Source organism: Drosophila montana, unplaced genomic scaffold (assembly GCF_035044405.1).
Source record: "Drosophila montana isolate Dmon_TW-CO22-7 unplaced genomic scaffold, ASM3504440v1 contig_2159_1, whole genome shotgun sequence".
NCBI lineage: Eukaryota > Metazoa > Arthropoda > Insecta > Diptera > Drosophilidae > Drosophila > Drosophila montana.
Window position 1 is genome coordinate 1 of NW_026997059.1, and position 8,618 is coordinate 8,618.

Genomic DNA, 8,618 nt, shown 5'->3' on the forward strand with positions numbered 1-8,618 from the left:
AATACTTACGATTCAAGGCTGTTTCACAATCACTCCACAATGGAATAGTTGCAGAATCGAGTTGATCCTCCCATTTTCTCCTCGTCATTGGGTCAACTTTGATCATAACGAGGTGAATGAGAATCGCGTAAGAAGTCTTTTTGTCGTCACCTATTGACAGGAGCGAGCCATATATTGCGGAGCCATCATCAATCAATGATCTCAATGATGCCGCAGAAGATTGCGTTATTTTTGGCAGGCTAAAGAGAGTCGAAATATTTTCATTAAATATTAGACATTCATTGTCGTATACTCTCTTTAGGCTGTATAAAGCTTTTAAATAATTGTCCTCGGTGACTTGAAACGCTCCAACAGTGCCTAGAGCTTCACCAGAGAGACATGAGATAAGATGATTAAATTTCTCTATGCTCGGGATCCCATTGTCGTTATGAACAAGAGTTTCGAAAAGGCTAATAAAATTCTTAATCTCGGAGTATTTTCCTCTAAACTTGGGAAGTGCCAGATGCGTAAGACGTGTGCGTGTAGCCGCAGCGGGCATGCCTGCAGGCGTTGCAGGACTTAATGTATTGATAACGGACCTTAGACAAGGTTTTGTCGTTATACAGAGTTCTTTGAGCTCGGCACGATACTCATCATCTGGGTCAAAAGTTTCTAATCGAGTCTGATATTTTAATGCTGTATCTATATGTGAGGCTAGCATTTCTAATCTACATTCTATCTCTGTAGATTCATGGTTTAATTTACCCTTTATTATTTGATCATTCAAACGCATTATGCTTTTAACGGACATATTGTGTTTCTTTTTTGAATCGTCAAAACTTTCCTAAATAGCCATATTTGACTTTAAATTCGATTTAATAATTATTAATTTAAATTAAAATCGAATTTTCCAAACGAATTCAAAGAGCTGATATGCCTGATCAATAAAGCGTAGGGGAGCGAGCGTCTCTTGACCAACGAAAAACGCGAACAAAAACAATTGCACAGACACAACTTAGCTCAAAGCGGAACGAAAATAAACGGGCTACAGCTGGCTTGCTATGTGCGTGTATATGTATGCCTGTACTGCACTTATATACAAGCGTTTGGTCTCGGACAACTGTATAATTGACAGTGGTTTCCAGTGATGGCAAGAGGGGGGAAACGACCACGACTAAGCGAAATGAAATTGTAATGACAATAAATTTTTGTCACTAATTATCCTTCGCTTAGAAGCTCCAAATTGCACAAATACTAAATAATATATAAATCTCCAAAGCGGTTAGTAAGTGCATGCAAATTTTAATTATGCTCAACTACTTTCCATATGTGCCAAGAATTGAAAGCGTTGGCTCTATTAGCGCAACCAAGCCAAATTTTAGCACAGTACCTGCTGTTCCACTTTGGAAGCCACTTACCCTGGCATTCTCCAACAATGGCAGCAGGAAAGATAATAATTATAAGTCAACCGGCCGACACGATTTAATTTGAGTTTTTTAATATAAGTTCACTCGCGAGCCACAGCTAGTTGCACTTTACCACTTAAGTTTGTTTATTTATTGTCAAATTGTCGTTTGAAACTGTCCACCCGGGGGCGCCATGAAAAATTATTTTATTTTATATAACTACAAAACGAAAATTATGGTGGCTTTAAAAGACAGATTGTGCGTTTCCGTGTGTATCGATTTAATTTAATTCGACGACTAACTCATAAGCCTACATTAAGCTAAGGCGGCGAGGCGAATTCTCTCCTAGCCTAGACCTTAAGTTTTAAATTCATTTTGTGAAGCAATACGCGGATCTGCGCCAACAGATAATATAGTTCCACTTTACAACATCGAGGATTATTCAAAAGAATCCAAGTTTAGATTAGAGCAAGCTTATAAAAGAGCTAGAATTATGATAGATGATTGGAAAACATTAGACCTTGGTTTGAATATAGGAGAGTACTTTTAAGTACTTTTAAAAAACGAAGTAGGTCACATCATCAATCATATTAATCAACATCAAATGCCTTTATCTTTTAATGCTGGAGAGCATTCCCAGCGAATTAGGCCCACAGCCAACAGTCGCCCCACAGATGACTACAAACGCGTTGATAGAAGAAATTCACCGCAAGCTATACCACGTTCCTATAACACATCCTCCTTATTAACTTAAGTAATCAGTTTGCCACGCTGGCTGACTTGGTTGATGATTTAGACGAATTTGAATCCGACCTAGACTTCGATATGGTGCTTAACCACAAAGACATATATAACATTAAAATTAATAAATTAAAGCGAGATCGCAAAGTGAAGACACTGCCAGAGCAATGGAAAAACCGGGATGCAGCCAAGAAGCGACCGTTTTGTCGGCACCCCAATGCCTCCGAATGTGACAGACCAGTTATCGTCATTGCCACATCGCTGAAAACGGTCAGTTCACAACGTCGTGGTAGCAACAGCTTGGAGATACGGTTTCCAGGTTTGGGGCATTGCATCTCATACAAATCGAAGACGGATTTAGACACTCCAAAACTTGGCCTTGCGCCGAATGACCGGTGCTGACTGGTACGTCAGAAATTCTATCTTGCACAGAGACCTCAAAATGGAGACCATAGTCAACCAAGTCGGAGCTTTCGCCAGTACAACGAAAGCTTGCAGCGACACTGCAGCCGTGTAGCGGTGTGTCGTGAGGAGGCTCAAGAGAAGATCGTTCAAGGATCTCCTCCAACCACGACATAGGAGACGCCCCAGAGTCCCCCGATTACCTACGTGACGATGCCATATTAAAAAAAGGTGCCATTGACAAGGCAATTACGTAATATGTATGCATGTGCAGAGTGTGTCTTGCGCTCAGTTATTGTAGTGTGTAATTGTGTCAATCTCTTCCTCACTGCAAAGATTTGCAAAAGAACCCCAGGACTTACATAAATACATATGCATATATTATGTGGTCGATCATTGCGTTTGCCGCCAGCCAGAGATATTTTCGTCAACGAGTTGGCGCTGCCTTCGGCTTTGTGGTAGACCCTGTAGATCCTGCTGTAGCAAAGGGAACACACATTTAAACGCTCTATCATGTTTTTTTTCGTTCACTCAGGCATAATGAGCATACAATATAACATTTATGTACATATAATTTGTATTTATACTTACAAATCAATACAGGGATGCTTAAACGTTATTGCTTCTGTTTTACATTTGTGTTACAAAACAAGAAAGAGCTTACTAAAAGGCAGGGTCCCACTTGGAGATTTTTCGAAACCCGCACAAAATCGTTTGCCTACATATTAATATATATAATAATTTAATATATAAAAATCACATATGTTATTGTTGCTTCAATCGGCATTTGGTAATAGCCGTTGAACGAGTTCTCATTTGTATTTTTATACCCTGAACCCATTGAAAATGGGTAAAGAGGGTATATTTTATTTGTGCAAATGTATGTAACAGGCAGAAGGAAGCATCTCCGACCCCATAAAGTATATATATTCTTAATCAGCATCAATGGCCGAGTCGATCTAGCCATGTCCGTCTGTCTGTCTGTCCGTCAGCCCGTCTGTCAGTCCGTCCGTCCGTATGTATGAACGCAAGGATCTCAGAACCTATAAGAGCTAGAGCTTGAAATTTTAGCTGTAGGTCCTCCTAGTCCCCGCGCAGATCGAGTTTGTTTCCGATATTCGATAACTTGCCCCGTTTCCAAGTAATCGATAAAAATCGTTATCGAAATCCTGTTTTTTGAGCAATTTCGGCAAATAATATGAGCAAGAATTACCAAACTTGACATGTAGCTTCTAAAATAGTATATATATATATATAGTATTTTTCATTTTATACCTATCGACCATTGGAAGAAGAGGGTTCATTGTATCCCCTAGTCAGGAGCTCCCGACTAGAACCTCTTGTTTTGTTTTACTATTATTAAAAAATGCTTCCCTGTTAAAAAAATAAATTATTTTATATTTTAAAATAATTATACTCGCGTATTGATGTAGAAAAATGCCCAGAAAATAATTGTTAAAAGGTAAAGGAATCATCGTCGAAAGCGTCATAGGATCATTAGTATGACCGGAATGAGGGAGATGTAGTAAACTTATGTAACGCAGGAAAAGTATCTAATATCGCGTATCTGAAATCGGGAACCTAGATTCACATTGTTATCTGTTAAAATAATGAGTGTTGGAATAATGAATGAAATTTGGTTTCACAAAACTGTGTTGTAAATAATATTTTAACAACACTAAAATTCACGCAAGCACTCATTCATACAAAAGTTAATGTGACCAAGAAGGCTTTTGTTGTTTAAATACTTTAGTCTTGATACTGGAATGCTTATATCGTTTAGCCTCACTCGTAGTAGATCTTCTGAATGGGCTTCTTGACGCGCTCAATAATCCAAATAATAAATATCAAAACGATTATAAAAATAAAACTAAGTGTTATTATTTAATTGTGTGCGATTGTAAGGTAATATTCCAATATTATCTGTTACGTTAAAGCTCTGTATGCGATTTATTTGTGTAGTTTGTTTTCGCTGAAGTCTTGCATAATGTCCGTTTGGTGCAGATTGCTTGACAAGCAGGGTTACAACATATACTTTGACGTTGCGAATTGCGGGCTGGGGACGGGACCGATACCTGACCCTGTCGGCGTAGGTCAAGGAGAACAAACAGTTCCTAATGTGACGCCCAATGTGAAGAAGCACACGGCTTTAATATCGTTGATAATTCTGAACATAAATAAAAACAATCAATGCACAATCAATCAATATATAATATCCAAACAAATACCGATCAGCCATCGGATGCACTCACCTGAAAGCTTATGTGGCACGAGCTGGTAGCCCATAGCAGTGTGCAGGATGATCCGGGACGCATGACAAAGGATGATCTTCTTAATGTCCTTAGCATGGGATTAATTTTTTTGTCGCGACTGGTAGGCTTGTGGCACATTGCCGAAGCGCTCACAACTGTTCTTTGCATTCTTGTGGTAGACGCATTGATATAAAGAAGCAGGTGATATAAAAATGTAACACAAGAGTAGAATTATGTAGGTCATATCTGGTCCGTTGACCGATGCCTTAAAAAAGAGAAAAAGGACGTTTTTGCTGAAAGACTTTTGAAGCAAACATTTACAAAAGGTCTAATGTTGGCTCCTGCTAATTACAAAAGTTGCCGCTGTGCTGTTGCCGCACAGATGTTTGTGTGTTGATCATAATTGCATCTATGGATATCTGCATCAGCATTTAAGAATACATATTGGGCTACATTTTATGATTTAAAGAAATTAATGCGAGGTGCCGATCCTGTTTAGACAAGTTAAGTGGATCTGTGCTTTGTTCGATGTTAATTTTTTTTATCTTTCCTACTGTTGTTGTTATTTAAAAAGTACCCAGGTTCTGGAGATCGGTATAAAAGGACTTTATTTAGCTGATTTGATAAGCTGTGGAGATAGCAGCAAGACAGCGCCAAGTGGTAAGGTTCCCAAAGTTGTTATCGAGTTTTGACCAATAGATGTCGAGAATCCCATTTACCTCAGAAATGATACTGCACCTGCTGACGAATTTCGCCTTTGTTCTAACTTCATTTCCCCACGTTGCTAAATTACGGATTTAAAATAGTCATCTAAAACTCTAATGGGCTTAGAGGCAAGCCCCTGAATATCGAAAATCTTCATCAGATGGGCAATATTGGCATCCTTAAATAAGCTATAATGTTTACTGCATCATTGACCCGTGCGACTACCTCTGCGGTGGTGCTGCATTGCCATCATTGGCTCGGTGATTAATTTTCACCTTTCTGGAGACTTGGAGAATATCCCAGGCTCTTTTGTGTTTTGTCACCGAGGCTCAGATATCAAGTTTCTATCGCTAGGTTCAGGAGATTTCCCCCCCTCTCCAGTCACCAGACGGTATCGACACCATCGCCATAAAGTTAGTTGGCACAATCTGTCTCGCCACCGCTTGTGTTGCAAACGTCCCACTGCAAGCAACGAGAATCCACCCAGCAATTTTACCACGCGACGCAGATTGTGCCCTGGAGTTTCGGCGCATCCCGTTGCTGCATAATTCTCCCTCCTCACCACGGCCCTGGCTGTGGGGTTGCATAGACCCCTTTCTCAGCGCCCCTGCATAAAAATTTGCAATCTTTAAGGGGCTGTTTGCACTAATTGTGTTCTATGACGTCGCACTCGTCGCGCTAGTGACAGCTTCGACTTCTCTTCACCATCGACGACAAATATAAATAATTTCAAAATGCACCAATTTTGTGATCAGGTTTCTGTTCTCAAAAACTACTTATTGTAAATAGGTTCTGTATATATAGGTTCGGGCTAAAACTAGTACCAATAGCCTAGCAAACATCTAACAACATCGTATCCCGTAAAAGTCAGTCTAAGTTTTAGGTTGATTATGCGTTCATATTAAGACGGAAGAAGAACCTTTCCAACTTGACCTAAGCACAATCAAATCATTGCCTTTGGCAGTGTTTGAAATCTGTTTTGTTTGTTTGTTTTATTATAATTGGAGAATGGTTTTCCCAAATAAAGGAAACGTATTTTTATTATTTTTATTCATTGCCCAATAATAAACGCATCTATTGAAGTTAAAAAAATGTCAAGAAAAATGACACGAAGTAAAAGTATTTGTGTTAGGAAAGGCAAGTGCGCCTATGTCAAAAATCTTGATCCTCTCGGCATAAAAAAGTGTTTTTTGTTTTTATATTTTATTTAACTTGGGTAATTTCAATAGTCGTGTGTTAAGCTATTTTCATCATACAAGTATAGGGGCGACAATTTACATGCTAATAAGTTATTTTATCGATAGTAGCTTAAATTAAAGTCTAACATAACAGGTAAGAAATTGGCGTAATCATAAAGGTTAACTGTTTCGAGTGGAGGCTCGGAGAGCAGATGACTATCAAACCGGCAAATTGCAATCTAAATCGTTATTATATCAAGTTTAATCATGTAGATGCTGTATTGTCGTGAAGATGAGCAGAGAAAGGTATGTTGGTTGCAGATGGTTTTAGATATAGCACCTTTTTAAAATGTAAACCACAATCCGGAAAAACCTTATAAAAGTGTTTAGCGGTCAACCCCCTCTTTTTAGAGGACGGAGGAATTTCTGCTAAGCGCGGAGTTAGTGTGATAAATGCGTGAAAAGCGCAGTCAGGAACGGCAAAAAAAAATATAAACTTTGAAAGTCTTTTCGGCAATATGCATTTACGGGACTCACTTAAAATTTACCTTGCCATAACAAAATGCCTTTTTTTCAGGGACTGAAGTACCAAGGATAACCAGAAATTTGTCAGTAATTCGGTATAAACTGGCTTGTATTCCATGCACTCATGGGACAGTTGCTAAGAGCAGCAAAATTAAAACTCTTAACATTTTTTTTGTATTGTAAGCCTCACCAAACTTTTCTTAATTAAGAAATTGGTTTTGCCGTTAAAATACAAATACATTTTGGCAGCTTTAATATGTTTTTTTTAAATTCATCTATATGAGTATCGCCACTGGTGAACAATCAATCCATCGGTTGATCGATATCATAATTGCTAAATGAAACACCTGTTAGATCCAGTGTCGATCGATATGGTAAAGGAGAGCAGGAAATTCCTGGCATTCGCGTCACCAGTACTTTACATTTTTAGGGGCTGCGAAACATCGTGACTGAGTCCGGGAAAGATTAGGCGTTAAAGAACATTCCGAATAGGAGAACAGACCATGTTGTGATAAGTTCTCTGGGCGCAGCAGGATGATATCGGCACTTCAATTAAAATCACGCCGATATCTATGTATTACTGATAAGTTTCTAATGAACAACGAAGTCCTAAGTGTGAAATTTAAGAAAACAGTTACAACAGCTCCGGTTACTCAATTGCTTCTGGCCTTATTATAAGGCACTTCTTTTGCTAGTGCAATGCATCTCACTTCGGAGATGAAACTATTCTATTAAACTTATTGAGAAGCATCAGGATGCCGATCGGGTTTTTTCTGCGAAGCCGCAATTACCCAAGTAAATTAAACAATGAAAAAAAAATAAGTGTATGCCTGTCAAAATTGCCATCCACTGATCCAGATAAAATCACAAAATTACAGGGGCAAGGAGGCAATCACTGATCATATTTTTCAGGATTTGTACAGCGATTTTCTGAGAACATTTACCAAACAAACGTTCCATGGAAGAAACCACCGCACAATTATTACTTGATTTCCTGGCAGGTTTTTATCGCAAGAGTGAGCAAAAACAATAATCTGTTAATTTGAAAATTGAACGGAATGTAACACAGCTGCTTTGTCGCGTGCTTGTTAATTAACATATAGCCTTTCTCCACTGGGCTTAAAAATGTCACATATTCAAGTTTCACATATTGGTGTTCCACCGGTTTTCGGTAACGAGTGGCAAAAGTTCCGCTTATTTAAATAAACCGCTGATCGAGTTGTTTTTTTATTAACCTAAGCGCCGCACAGATTATTAAAATTTTAAAATTATTATTATAATTATAATTAATGCTGATGAACACATTCACATTTTTCGCAAAATCAATATATCATCGCAACAAATCAAACTGCTCGGGGAGAATGAAATGTGTTTTCTTATGGGAGAACGTACAGGCCGCATTTTACACATTTTGCAAAAATGTGAAATTT

General features: G+C 38.5%; 1 long non-coding RNA gene across 1 annotated transcript; it reads right to left on the reverse strand.

Annotated features, from left to right (window-relative positions):
• Positions 1–4,398: 4,398 nt before the first annotated feature.
• Positions 4,399–8,512, reverse strand: LOC135427266 (uncharacterized). The gene is made up of 3 exons (XR_010436017.1): positions 8,498–8,512; positions 4,781–5,045; positions 4,399–4,695 (listed from the first exon to the last, which is right to left on the reverse strand). It is a non-coding gene; the product is annotated as an uncharacterized LOC135427266 (long non-coding RNA).
• Positions 8,513–8,618: the final 106 nt, after the last annotated feature.